Source organism: Anolis carolinensis, chromosome 3, assembly GCF_035594765.1.
Source record: "Anolis carolinensis isolate JA03-04 chromosome 3, rAnoCar3.1.pri, whole genome shotgun sequence".
Taxonomy (NCBI): domain Eukaryota; kingdom Metazoa; phylum Chordata; class Lepidosauria; order Squamata; family Dactyloidae; genus Anolis; species Anolis carolinensis.
Window position 1 is genome coordinate 206,016,342 of NC_085843.1, and position 15,307 is coordinate 206,031,648.

Consider the following 15,307-nt stretch of genomic DNA (forward strand, 5'->3'; position numbering starts at 1 on the left):
CCTCCAGGGTTAAATATTCAAAGCAATTGCAATGTTAAAAGATATTTGTCTTATAAGAAAATGTCCTTATTAGGTGGCTTATAAATATGTAATCCTAATATCCTTACTTCCTTAATATTATCTTACTTCATATTGTTGTGATTTGCAATTTGTAAAATATATAATAAAATAAGTTAAAAAACCCAATAAATATGAAGAAACATACAGTATTTTACTTTCTTTTTCACTTTTAATTTTGACACTTCAAATTCTTTCCACCTCAAATACGAAAAGATTAAAAAACTGGGAAACTTCAAATTCAAAAAAAATATATCTGCCATCCACACTGCACAGCTGCTCCACTCTTGAAGTTAAGCTGTGTTCACTTTCTGGACAGGTGTTATAGAGGAGGAACGTCTAAAAAAAAAGGAAAAGAAAAGAAATGGCAATTCTAATTCAGCACTAATTGGAATGGTGTCTATGATTACAAGGGTTTCAATGCTTATAAGAGTACTACTTTTTGAGTAGTTCCCTATTGATAACATTTGCTTCTTGTTGGTTGACCACATTCTTTTGACCACGGCATGATGCTGCTTGGACACATGCAAGTGTCCTGGTTTTCATTTATGAGGTGTTGGGGGGTATTATTATGTTTACTCTTACACAAATACGAGCAAGAATCAGGCATGCCATCTGCTAAACTCAAGTGTTTAGGAACATTGCCTTTTTACACTACCAATCCACGAATCCCCCAGGCATCCTGGCCTTTTCCATGCTTCTTAAAACTATACAGCATGAGCTTTTCCTAGACTGTTTAAAAACTGCAAGAGTCATGGGACAAGAAGATTCTAACATTCAATCCGTCTGAGAGGATTTCCAACACTCTTTTTCAAATAAAAACCAAATCAAGCAAGAAGTCTGCAATTTAATTATATCCTATGAAACAGCATAGGCTGCTGGCAGGACTAGACCAAATCGTATTGTGTGGTGATGGTAACCACTGAAAGTTCCCTGGCCTGCCAATGTGAGATTCAGCACAAAGAACTCCACCGCAAAAGGGGAGGTGTTTCATAAGAAAATCAATTGAGCAACTCTGTATATAGATGGCAGGGAAGCAAAAGAAAGCTTCCATGCTACTAGGAGGCCTGGTGGCCATATTAAAAACAAGATTGTTTGACTGTATTCAGATGTATGCTCCACTGAATTAAATGTGACTCGTTTCCAGATAAGGATGGGCAAAACTGTCACCTAAACCACCAGTTCAGAAGCATAGATCCATGGGATGCATAAGGCAAATTTTATTCCAGGTGGCTATGCTGGCTGGGCATTCCGGGAGTTGTAAGTCTCCAAACAGCAAAATTTCCAAGTAGACAGACAAAAAAGCCAATGTAATTCTAGGCTGCATCAATAGGATCATAATGTTTAGATCAAGAGAGGGAGTAGTACCATTATGTTCTGGTAAGAATTGTATTTTTCCATACACTGGAGGTACATACAATGCATTCCTATCTAATACAGCATTTTTCTACCTAACAACCCGAAACCATGGAGAATGACAAACTCTATATTTTTACTATCTTGGGCCAGAAGCATAGCATAAAATTCCAATGGAAGACCACATGCATTTCCAGGAAGACTATTTTGGAAGTGAAATTGAGGATATTGAGTCCATAGATAAAGGGGTTATACTGTATTCCACTTCTCCTTCATAAGTAGATCATAGAAATGGAAGATAGTTATGTTTGTCTTTCTAATATTCTCCAGTAAAAATTACAGAACTTGGGCATGTGTTGGAGTGCCTTTAGCTTGTAGAATCTCTGGCCCTTGTTTCTGGATAATATAAAGCCTACACATCTTCCTGAACTCATGAAAAAAAATCAGCATACAAACAACTGTGCTGTTTCTTTTTTCTTTTTTTTTACAGACCATCTTTATTATGATCCATATAACAAAAGTCTGCCCTTGGTTAAAGCAGAATTAAAACAGGAGACAGTTGCATTGAAAATGTGGAGGATGAAAGCAGTGTTTCATAGTGAAAAGCCAGCAGATGTGTGTGAAAAAAGGTCACAAAAGTAGAAAGCTTCCTTGAAATGTTGTATCATGTAGGATTCTCACTGTTTTCCTGATAGAGACTCTGAACCGTCAACAGTTATAAGACAAGCATTTAAAAGACAAATGAACAGAGACAACTGTGGTGTCATAGGGATGGATGTCCAACTGAGACTGCAGGATAAAGGTAAAGTAGATTAGGAAGTCCAGTGTGGAAAAGATACTGAAAATTCATTTTAAAATAATTTTTTTAAAGGAAAGAAAGTGCAATTTTTAAAAGGTGCAAATACATGAATGGTATAAAAAGATTTCTGGCATTTCACACTCAGCAGTTCTTCTCTTCAGAATATTGTAGCTGTTATTTTGTTAGATTGCTCTGGCTCCCTGCTGCTTATTAAGCACAGAGAGAGTCTTTTTCCCCCTGCAGTTCTTTGCTCCATCTACTGCATGGATTGGACATCTTTGAGAAATTAAAGTGGAGCGGATTGCTGAGAACTACAGCAGCTGAGGCTGAAGTTTTGAAATCAATCCATCTATCTTGATTTCTAAGGAAGAGAGAACAGGACTTCAAAAACACGAGACAAAAGACAAATGGCTTCCTTAGTTGATCATAGCTGCACAAACTTCTCTTTAGACATATATTTAGACAGATCTGTTCCAGTAAAAGAAAGGGCAGGTGATGGGAGAGAGGATAGCAGAAGAAAAGGAATGGCATTACAAAGTATAGTGCATTCATAAAAAATAGCATACAGTGACCTAGTCATTGATCTTCCCCCCTCTTTCCCTATATATTGTGTTAGGCACTGAATGCATTCTACATTCTTTCTCTTCTACGAATGTTTGCTGCATAATAGAGCACCAAGACAAGATGGTGACAGTGGGCAAAGCAGAATTGCCAGCGTCAACAGTTCCATTTTATAGGGACTTATGTTATTTCCTCCATAGTGGTTCTGAGTGGGTAAACAGAAATAAAAGAAAAGGAAATGACTGGCCATTCAGGAAGTGATTTCCTAAATAAAGCTTGCCACCAGTGATGTCGAGCACCGACCCCCACCCCCAGGACAAATTAAAGGTATATTGCTGGAACTGCAACAGGGAAAGCTGCAGAGAGCAGGAGCTAGAAGCCTCACTGGAATAGGTGATGTGAATGATCGGAGGATAAGAGAAGCCTGGCAGCAGCTACCAAGCACCCTAGATGCGTTCTTTCCCCCTTTATTATAATCGAACTATTCAATAAACGTACACTAAGGTGTGTTATCCTTTCAATTGATTCTTTGTATCACTTTTGGTCTCCTGTGTTGTTTTCTCTCCTCTCTGCCCTTGAAGCAGGCCCTGGTGATCGCGTTGCCCCACAGCCCCCACAGCCCTCGGAGTGGGGCTTCTCTTCTCCCCTTCTCCTTAGCATAACCTCCCAGCACTCCAACTAACCCCTTTGCCAACCCTCGTCCCCGTGGGCACCCCAGTTCCTGCGGTCGGGAGCCCCCAATATCCACGGACCCCTTTGTGTGTATAAATTCATATTTTATGTGTCTTACAAAACTATTTGAAGATCAAGCCACCACACCGAGGCTTGGGTAATCTTTCACCTACACATCTTGACCTTGGAGTCCCCTCCAACACTCCCGGGTCACCTCAACAATAGGATCAAAGCATCCATCTTCACCGGGATCAATCCATCTATATTGATCCCCATAATCCCAACTGTGCAGAGGACAACAGGATCCGTAAGCCAAGTCACCAGCCCTTTCTGCACCTGGAGATAAAGAGAACACTCATCACCCGGCATTCTGCTAGTATGCCAGGAGGTCTTGCCCTGCTCATCTGCAATGACATTTCCCCTTTTCCAGGAACAGACTTCATGATCCTATCATATTGGACAATATTCTGGTTTGAAACTCAATGGGCACTAGCGCCAGAGGCATTAGACTTATTCGCTGAGGACTCATGATTCAATTATCTTAACAATACAAACCATGGCACCCAAGTGGTCTCCTTTGTTCATCCCTAGGATGGGACATGATAATCCTGTCAAGCCATTATGAACTCTTTTGTCTCCTGGACCGTCCTGCCCCCATCAGCCATTGTAGAGCTGGAATCTGCATTGGAAGCAGAAAATGTTCTCTGATTGGCTGGCAGGCACTGTAGTCCCACCTCTCAAAGGGAATCCTCCCAGCTGGCCATGACGTCAAGCCACAAAGCCAGCTCCATCTGGGGCATGAGCAGGAAAAACAAAAGATTCCGCTGTATAAAAATGTATGTTATGCCTGTATCAAGCATCTCAGCTTACTTTAGCAGCTTACCATGAGCTGTCATCCTTTCCAGATGGATTGAATAAAATACCTCAGTAGCTTCTTCTTCAAGTGGTGAGATTTTTTATTGGGGAACATAGGGTTATAGTGTCTATATCTCGTAAGGCACAGATCCACAGGCGGCCTGCTGTCAGTATCGGTTCTCCGCTTAACAGGTCTTGGTATCCGTGGCGTGGATTTTGCTATCCATGGTTCGGATCTCACTATCTGTGACTACTTTAAATTTCACCACAATGGTACTTTCCACCATCAGCCTTATATAAGGGATTGCTCATGTCTCCTACTTTTACAATTTTGTTCACTGCTTTAAACCCTCAGACTGGAATTTGAAGATATTCTTATTTATGTTTTTTTTTAAAGTACATTGATTGGAACTAGCAGAGGAACCAGTGTTGCACAGTGATTTAAATGTTAGACGATCATGTAGGAGACTCAGCCATGAAGCCCACTGGGTGACCTCAGGCAAGTCACACTCACTCTATCTCAGAAGATAGAACATTTCCTTTGAACAAATCTTGCAACAACAAAAAATGTGCAAGTTTGTCAAATGACTTGAAGGCAAACAACAAGTGCAAACGAGTGCAAACAACAAGTGAAAACTGAAAATAAAGAAATTGTTTTCTTTAACAGAGAGGACATTTCTCTAGGAATTTATAGGTTTTCTAGCATGGCTCTATTGTGTTTGAAGACCAAGAAATACCTAGAAAGGTGTTCTCTCTAGAAATTTCTAGGTCCTCCAGCATGGCTGGAGGAAGTTGACCATAGAGTTACATTGGAAGACCAAGAGATTCCTAGTGAGAACATTTCAAATCAAATCCGTAAATAATTGAATCCATAAAAGTAAAAACCACAAATATGGATGGAAAACCGTACTTTAGTTTGTATCAACATTCAAATACATTTGTAAGTTTAACATAAAAACACAAATATGTAGCAGTTATCTGATCAGCAGTTTCTCAGCCCACAGTGCCAGGGAGTTACCCTTTCTATGCCAACTGACTATCATTGTTTATTTCTTCCATGGAAACTTGCCAGGAACTGGCAGCTAATAACTCAGGAACTGTCACCTGTTCATTGACCACAACTTTGAATAGTACTGATTTATGCAATGTGCCTTATGTAAGTCCTCACAAGGACTTACCTGTTAGTAAACACATGCATAGGTTTGTGCTGCAAAGCTCCAAGAAATAAGCTGTATCATCGAATGCTCAAATGAGATACTATATTGTCATTCCCTGGATTTCAAAAGATCTAAATCAAGTTTTCCTTCTATTTACAACAGAAAAGGAATATTCAATATATTATTTCTTGTCTTCCTGGATTTTGGAACCAGCCATCATGATTTGTCATACATGATAAGTTCACATATTTGAAACCCACAGGCTTGATTATTTCAATTATCTGGACCAAAATTGCTGACATGTGCAATGCTACAATTGTTTCAGAACTGGAGCGTATATCACGGCAACACTCGCTCCGCTGACTCTCTGTGGAATATCACATCAAATTCAAATCCTCATTCCTCATTCTTAAGCTGCTTCATCAGATCGGCCCATATTATCTGAGGGATCGGCTCACCTGTACCATGACAATATCTCATGACAGCTCCAATCCACTGCCAAACTCCAATATGAATTCTGTGCTTGTGTAGATGTCAGGCTTCTGGCTTGCTGTCCAGCCTGCAAATCTGAAGCTCAGTCTCTGAGGAGGCATGTGTGGACAAAATTTTAGCTCTGTTTTATTATAAAGCATCTTTAGACCTTTTCAGTGCTTGTACTTTTAATGTATTGCACTCCATCCAAACAAGCTTGCTTACTGAGCAGTTTGAAAGTCCAGTAATAAATAAATGCTTCATATGGAGCAGACTATAAGCCTTTATCTTACACATATTTCTACAATTATTGTTCTATTACTATAAAGGTGCACAGCTTTTCAAACTCTAAGGGATACCCTGGGTGAGGGAATGCGTGCACACATACAGATAATTCTTTTCAATTGAATATTTTTTTCATCAAAATTCAAAAATTACAGCCAGTTTCCTGCATGTCTTCTGAGGACTAAGTCCTAGGTACAATATGTTTCAGACAGGGAAAGCATGACTGAATTATATGTATGTGTCTTCAGAGGTATATCTCAGCACAACAGCCTTCATGGATATAAAGCACTGCTCAAAAACAAGGTATATAGTTCTCAAATTTTAATCCTTTGGATATTTTGGACTAGAAGTACAAGAATCACAGACCATTCACTAAGCGGGTTGATACTTCTGGAGCATCCCCATTTGAAAACCACTGATTTAAAAGTTATGGGTAAAATTTAAACTAATTTGACGGAAAGGGGGATCTAGATCCATGTGTAAATTGGGGGGGGGGGTGTTGCAGTAGATGAGTAAGGATTTATGACTCCTGTTGGTTTCACTACCATAGTGATAAAATATACTGCACTCCATACTAAATTATATTGCTGAAATGAAAGTTTGTAGAAACCAAAGACAGTTTGTATGACAGGATATTGGGCTCAACTTTGTATTTGATATTCAGAACAGATTCCTGGCCTCAAATGACTTTGACCTAAATCCATCTGCTCATGCCAAGCAAGCAAGAGTCATGTAATCAATGGAAACTTGATAAATCAACATTGAGGGTAACTCTGTTTATTTAAATATTATAGATACTATTAGCAATCTAATTAGAGTTTTTGCAAAATGATAGAGTTTTTTTCATATCAGGATCAACTTGAGAAATTTATTTCTGGTGTGAGACAATTGGCTGTTTGCAAGGATGTTGCCCAGGGGATGCCGAGATGTTTTTGATGTTTTTACCATCCTTGTGGGAGGCTTCCCTCATGTCCCCACATGGAGCTGGACCTGATAGAGAGAGCTCATCTGCACACTTCCTGGGTTGGATTCGGACTGGCAACATTCAGGTCAGCAACTCAACCTTCAAGTCAGCAGTCCTGCCAGCTCAAGAATTAACCCACTGTGCCACCGGGGGTTCAATGATAGAGATGATGCTTGGGAACTTGGGAGCCATTATGCTATATTCAATCAAATCATTAGTCCATCTACTGTAAATATTAATAACTCTGACAGGTTCTGGCAGGATTATTTCCTAACTGTTCCTGTATTCCCTGCTTCTTTTCTACCCAAAGACTGGGGCCACTTCCACACAGCTGAATAAAATCCCACATTATCTGCTTTGAACTGGAATATATGGTAGTGTGGACTCAGGTAACCCAGTACAAAGCAGATAATGTGGGATTTTCTGCCTTGATATTCTGGGCTATATGATTGTGTGGAAGGGCCCTAAGCTTTTGTGAATCTTAGTATTTTACTAAAAAGCTCAAGTACAACTTGCAAGTCTGAACTCAAGTACAACTTGCAAGTGGCTATTTAGAGAGACCTTGCAAACTGTGATGTTATAAATTTAAACAAGTCCTTGGTGGAACATCTTTATCCTTTTGCTTCAGTCATTTTCTCCCTTCATAAAATATGATATACTACCAGTATTATAACCTCAACCTTCCCCAATCTGGCATCCTCCATAGTTAACTGCAACCCCTATAATCCTCAGAAAACAAGGTTATTGTTGTGATTTGTAGGGAACACTGGTGAAGGTTTATGAGAGCTAGTGAAAGGTTATAGCTTAACTTGATACTGTCCAGAGGTTTGGGGCAAAGTCCCCACAATTCTTCACTATTGAGCACATTGGCATATCATAATAGCACTTGCAGTCCAAAACACCTGGAGTTTATCAGGTTGAGAGGCTGTCCTATATCACCTTTCCCTAACCCTGCTAATGTAGTGAGAACTTTCTCTGATTATGCCACTTTTCCACCCTCTGCATGTTAAATATGCTTGCTGCCCAAGGATTTGTAATAACTTTAATGAAAAAGTAGAAAAATAAGCAAAACAGAACAAGCAAATCTCAGTAGACTCGCTGAAATCAATGTGTCTAAGCAAGACTAATGCAGTGATAGATTGTAACCGCACAGGCTCTATGCTTATTGGAAACATACATCCAGCTTTTCAAGTTAAAAACTGCTTGCTAAACATATTAGTTAAGACTTAGCAGAAAACATATTGTCCCCAATTGCTTAAAAATCTGCCTTCTGTATAAAGCATCCAGCCACCTTGTTTACTTAGGCAGAGATGCAAGTATGCACAGAACTGGAAGACCAGAATGAATATGGTCACGTCCTCTGAAATCTCAGTGCTGTATTTATCGCTGGCCAACAGTTACGTTTTTGGCCTGACAGGCTCCACACCTGTGGTAGTTCTGTCACACAGCAACCAATAGAACTGTATTGATGAGATCTGTCCCAGAAAAATCTCCCCCTTTCAGGGAACAACTCATTTTACTCAACTTGTAATTAAAGTATGCCTGTACATGAAGAATACAGTAAAGCTACATTTGCTTGGATGTGAGGCTGTGATTCCCATCAGAGCAGTGGCCTTAGAACCTATTGGGATCAAGCATTTCAAGATGGTAGGGGCCCATCTAAAGCACCTTACACGGGATGAGTTGTAAGCAGTTGTCTTTATAGCTGCTATAGAAACCTCACCCAACATTAACACTCCTATCCCTGCCAAATTCAGATCATAACTGATGTTTTTTCTCCTTCTCCTTCAGGCTGTTACCTGCGTCTCAGCCGAGGCTGGCCATGAATGAGATCAATGGTGAGACAGTTGCTCTTGAAAAAGCAAAATAAAGTGTGTCTTTCTCCTCAGGCTACCAACACACCACCATTGCCTTTTCTGCACCTTCCCAGCAGAGCCATGCTTGTGAAGATGGAATAAGAGGTCAGAATAAGACATGAAATCAATGGTGAGCAGGTAGCCCAACGAACACCACTACCATTGATCTCATGGCTGGGCTTCTTCATAGATTGCCTCCATGTCTACCAATTCTAGACTGGTCTTGTCACAGAGATGGAGATACATGACAGTTGTTTTTATTTTCTCACTTTCTAAGAAGTCTAAATATGGTACATGACATTATATCTAGTAGGATAAGATGCATCACAGATCACTTTTAATCATTTGAAAACCATATGATTACATGTATACCTCAATTAATGAAGTAGATGTATTCCTGGGCATGACTTCTAACAAAAAAATTGGAACCAGAAGCAGAAATAACATGAAAGGAATATGGATATAGGTTCATACACTTTTAAAAAGAAGAGCAGTTCAACACATTTCAGGAAACATTTTGTTCAAAACTGAGAATATGAATATCCCTCCATCCATCACTTTATATATATAGCCTGCCTTTCTTCCAGGCTGAAATGCAAGATGCCTTTTGAAAAGAATACAATAAAAGATGCATAGTTTGAAAACATACAAGATTAAAACAGTATTAAACAACAGAATTGCCAGATATACTTATATATAAGTCTAGAAAAAATCCTTCATATAGTCTGGGCCTGAGCCATCTAGCACTTTAAATTGAACGCGTGACACAACCAAGACAAATAAGCCTTGTACGAGCAAACAAAACTTTGTGAACTTCTGGATACTACTTAAAGGTTCTTCCAAAATGCAGTCAAGGATTACTTTTTTTTTTCATTGACTTCCACTTTGCTTGTAATTTCCATTTTGGTGGTTGATCTTACAGGTCTATGCTTTTTCAATGTGCTTATCTATTATCCTCTTTCTCTGTGTTTTGCTGTTTAACCACGCTCAGTAAGGGATTCTAGAGGCAGCTGTTGTTTACCTGGCCATATAGGCAGGCACACATGGCAACAGTAGGATTGACTAGAATGTTGATCACAGTTTTCGCAGCTCAGGGTTTTTTCATTATATTGTTGACATTACTGCAACCCAACACTGAAAGTCTGCGCTTCCTTTTCATTATCCTCTCGATGCCAATGCTCCTAAAAACATCCAGGTAGCCGGAGGATTAAGAGGAAAGGGAGAATGGCCAGATTTAAACCTTTGTGAAAAAATGCTTCATTGTCAGAGGCATGGTTAACTGTACTGTTAACAATGGGTCAGATCTTCCCAAAGCAAAACTTGATCTTTCAGCCGCTAAATTAAAATATGAATTTTTGCCCACTCAAATTCAAGAAGCTCCCGAAAACCAGATTAAGGGACCACCAAATTCAGGACACCAAAAACACAATAGGGTTTAACTGAATTGCATATCCCTCATAGATATGCACCAAGAAAAAGAGAGAGAAATCCAACATCTGATTTTCCCTCAGAGCATCTTTGGTCCCTGCAGAGCCGGCCCTAGGTATTTTTCAAGTGTAGGCGAACAGAATTTTGCCCCCCCCCCCAAACCAATCACTGAAAAATAAAAGCGTTGGATAAGCGAAAATGTTGGATAATAAGGAAAGATAAAGGAAAAGCCTATTAAACATCAAATTACATTATGATTTTACAAATTAAGAACCAAAACATCATGTTTTACAACAAATCAATAGAAAAAAGCAGTTCAATACATGGTAATGTTATGTAGGAATTACTATATTTGCAAATTTAGCACTAAAGATTGAACAGGGATATAGGGCAGTGTGGACTTAGATAACCCAGATAGCCCTCAGTATTAAAAAAAACTCTAAAATCAGGATAATAAATAAAGAACAACACTCTGAAAACAGAAGAAATCCAGACAGTAAACAATCAGGGACAGCTAACTCCTCCCAAAAAAAGATTCTCCCAGGCCAGAAGAAGCCAGGCCTTGAAGCCACAGGGCCATTAAATGCTAATCAAGGTAATTAATTACAACATTCACACCTGCTTCAAAGAAAAGTTCTTTCTCCCACCCTGGACCTTCTACAGATATATAAACCCCACATACCTAGCTTCCAAGTTCCCACAGACCTCACAATCTCTGAAGGCCCCAAAGGTGGGCTCCTGTGGTGCGAAGGTGGGTCTGCGCCGGCCGGAAAGCCCAGCACGGGCACCAGGAGGCCCAGCGTGGCCGCCAGAAGGCCCAAAAGAGAAGGAGGTGGAGAGTGGTGCCCTCCTCTCAGGACGATGGCGCCCCTGGGACGATGGCGCCACAGGCAAGTGCCTAGTTCGCCTTATGGTTGGACCTCCTCTGGGTCCCTGTCCAAAATGAAAGAGGATGGGCAGGAAAGTAGATCAGGGTACAGCAGTGGTTATGTCAGATGGGACAGTGAATTGGAAGAACCTGCCCAAGACTTATCATTACTCATTCCTAATCTATGCAAAGCTTTGAGTTACTGTTTTTCAGTTACCTGCTATTGGTTTCTTTGAGAAGGAATCTAAAAAACAAAAGTAGCTAGGAAGGAAGGAAAATACTTATTTTCTACTATATTTTCTCCATGAACTTTGAGTATTTTGGCTGCTCTGACAGTGTGGCTCTCTAGGGAGCAAGGTAGAATTGCTCTGTTAATTTACAGAAAATGGAATTGATGGCATGCCAAAGTCTAGTACAGGCATACTTTGCTAATATGGTAAGTTTGGTTCCAGACCACTATGATAAAGCAAGCATTGCCTTAAAGTGAACTGCAGCTTTTTCCACTTGTCAGCAAATATAAAAGCCATAACCCACAATTCTACAATTATTTACTAAGTGTACAATAACTCTGCACCTAAAAAGGATGCCAAAGTTTTAAAAAAATGCTTAATTTTTTCCCAATTGTACTGTATAATTAAAAAGTGCTGTTTTTGTGAAGCACTCTTACTGTATATACTCGAGTATAGGTAAAGGTAAAGGTTTCCCCTGATGTTAAGTCCAGTTGTGACCGACTCTGGGGGTTGGTGCTCATCTCCATTTCTAAGCCAAAGAGCCGGTGTTGTCCCTAGACACCTCCAAGGTCACCTCCAAGGTCCATGACTGCGTGGATCGCCGTTACCTTCCCGCCAGAACGGTGCCTATTGATCTACTCACATTTGCATGTTTTCGGACTGCTAGGTTGGCAGGAATACTTGAGTATAAGCTGACCCTACTATAAGCCGAGCCACCTAATTTTACCACAAAAAAACTGTGGAAACCTATTAACCCGAATATAAGCCGAGGGTGGAAAATGCAGCAGCTACTGGTAAATTTCAAAATCTCCATAGATCCCAATGAAATTAATCAGTAGGTTAAAGGTTTTTGAATATTTGCCATATTTCAAAGAAAAATAGTAAATTAGTTCTGTAAGTGGAAAAGTAGGGTCAACAAAAACAATATGGTATTAACAATAAAATAATAATAACAACAACAACAACAACAACTTCATTTGTACCCTGTCCTATCTCCCCATGGCGCCTCAGGCCAGCTTCCAACATAGTAACAGGCATTCAATGTCTACATAAACAATAGGCTAGAGCAAATTTTTCGTTATTTCGTTAAATTCGTTAAAAATTCGTTTCGTAAGCAATTTTGAATTAATATTGAACCATCTGCTCACTGCCCTTACAAATATTACGAATTTGAATAATAAAAGTACCTTTTTTCGTTTGTTTCTGATGTCTTCGGATGAAGCTGTAGCCCCTCTGAGAGGAGAAGCCATGTTGGCATGCCTCTCAGCCAATCAGAGCGGAAGAGGGAGGGAGGGAGAGGCATGGACATCGATCTGCTAGCATTTTAAAAAAAATGTTGCTTCAAAAATCCCCAAAAATCAGTGGATGGGTCAAACATTATGAAACTTGATAGGCAAAGAGTACTTAATTTTTGCTTCCATTCTCGCAAATTTCATCATAATAGCTTTCATAATGCAGGAGAACGAAGCCTCTGAATATTGACCATTAATGAAGCAATTCGCCATAACGAGAGAAAAAACTCCATTTCCCAGAAGCCTTAGCAAGCCAATCAAAGTGGAAGGAAGAAGGACAGGGAGGCGTGGCTATCGATCTGCTAACATTTTAAAAAAATGTTGCTTCAGAAATCCCCAAAAATCAGTGGATGGGTCAAACATTATGAAACTTGATAGGCTAAGAGTACTTAATTTTTGCTTCCATTCTGGCAAATTTCATCATAATAGCTTTCAAAATGCAGGAGAAGGAAGCCTCTGAATATTGACCATTTATAAAAGCATTGGGCTGAAGCAAACGTTTCTCCAATAGTACTATGCCCACTTGCAAACTACAATTCCCAGGTGTTCCAGGCCCTCTCTCCTCTTAACATTCCCCACCCCCTTTTGTCCTCACTTAGAATCATAGCGTCATTGAACAGTAGAGTTGGAAGAGACCTCGTGGGCCATCCAGCCCAACCCCTTCTGCCAGGCAGGAAGACACCATCCAATCCCTCCCAAGAGATGGCCATCCAGCCTCTGCTTAAAAGCCTCCAAAGAAGAAACCTCCACCACAGCCCGGGGAGAGAGTTCCACAGCTGAACAGCTCACAGTGAGGAAGTTCTTCCTAATGTTCAGGTGAAATCTCCTTTCCTGTAGTTTAAAGCCATTGTTCAGTGTCCTAGTCTGCAGGACAGCAGAAAACAAGCTTGCTCCCTCCTCTCTATGACTTCCCCTCACATATTATACATCATGTCTCCTCTCAGCCTTCTTTTCTGCAGGCTAAACATGCCCAGTTCTTCAAGCCACTCCTCATAGGGCTTGTTCTCCAGACCCTAGATCATTTTAGTTGCCCTCCTCTGACCATCTTGACCAAACTTTCATACAGTATGTGAATTCTTGGAAGGTATGAGAAGTTTAGAGAGAAGGAGGGAGGAAGAGGTTTGAATTTTGGACTCCAATTGTGGCATGATTCCCCACTCTGCCACCCACTTGGGCAAGTCACACACTCTCAGCCCAGAAAAGCCAATGGAACAGGAAATAGCACTTTCAAACCAGGAACTAATTTCCTTATTCAGAGGCTGATGGCCATCTGTCAGGAAGGATTTGATGGTGTACTATGATTTCTGTTCCTGGGTGATAAATGTCATTTCCTAATTGGTTCTGTCATAGAAACATGGCAAAATCTATGACACTGCCTGAACTTTGTGCAAGCGACATGGATGGAACATATTATGGTTTGGTCCACCAATTTAACAAAGTTTCAGCCACAAAAACAAAGTTTCTGAAGTAGAACAATGACTTTCACAGTAAAGACAACCCAATGAAACAGGAAATAAGACTTTCAAACCAGGAACAGATTTCTGCAATTATTAAAAAATGGTTTATTATAAAAGCTATGAAAATTCGCCAAAAATCAGAGGATAAGGGAAACGTTCCAAATTTTGGTGAGCTATCAGTGATAAATGTGTTCTACCACTGTACCAAGTTTGAAGAAGATCACTCAAAAAATGAGGGCGGGAGAGTCCTGTAAAATCTCCCCTCATGCTGTTTTTTTTTGGCCACTGCGCATGCGCGTCCGCCATTAACGAATTAATTTAGAAAATAACGAATTTTCGTTAATTTCGAATTTTTTGGGGGGCAAAATTCGGAAATGACATCAGAAACGAAACGCTGGCGCCCCCTACTTTTGAAACGAGTTTAGAATCAATTTTTTCATGGATCGCTCAAGCCTAATAAACAATACAGAGCTAGATATAGATCTATAATTATATATACTAATTTCACATATGCATTTCCCTCTGAAATGTTTGCAAGTCCTCTCTCTATATACTGTATGTGCATTTTCCTCCTGCAGTATTTTCAAGCCCTATATATTTATGTTTATATCTATCTAGAAATCTGTGTGTGTGTGTGTGTGTGTGTGTGTGCATTTCCCCTGTAATATTTACAAGCCCTATATATCTATATTCATGTATATCTATCTAGACATCTCTCTGTATATAGATAATTATGTCTGTATAGGATTTGCAAAAACTTGAAAATGTGAGGCGAAAATTAATATATAAAATAATGTATACACATAGGTACAAATATACAGGTACATGGAAATCTCTAGATATCTATATGTCTATAGGATTTGCAAAGACTTGCAAACATATGAGGGGGAAATTCATATATAAAATTAATGTAGATAAATAGATAGATAGATAGATACAAATATAAAGGTACATAGGGATTGCAAAGGCTTCTGGGGGGAAATGCCTATATATCTGTAG

At 39.7% G+C, this 15,307-nt stretch overlaps 1 long non-coding RNA gene across 1 annotated transcript; it reads right to left on the reverse strand.

The window, feature by feature from the left end:
* Nucleotides 1-207: 207 nt before the first annotated feature.
* On the reverse strand, nucleotides 208-14,759 carry LOC134297731 (uncharacterized). Its single transcript, XR_010004593.1, has 2 exons — nucleotides 5,916-14,759; nucleotides 208-396 (listed from the first exon to the last, which is right to left on the reverse strand). It is a non-coding gene; the product is annotated as an uncharacterized LOC134297731 (long non-coding RNA).
* Nucleotides 14,760-15,307: the final 548 nt, after the last annotated feature.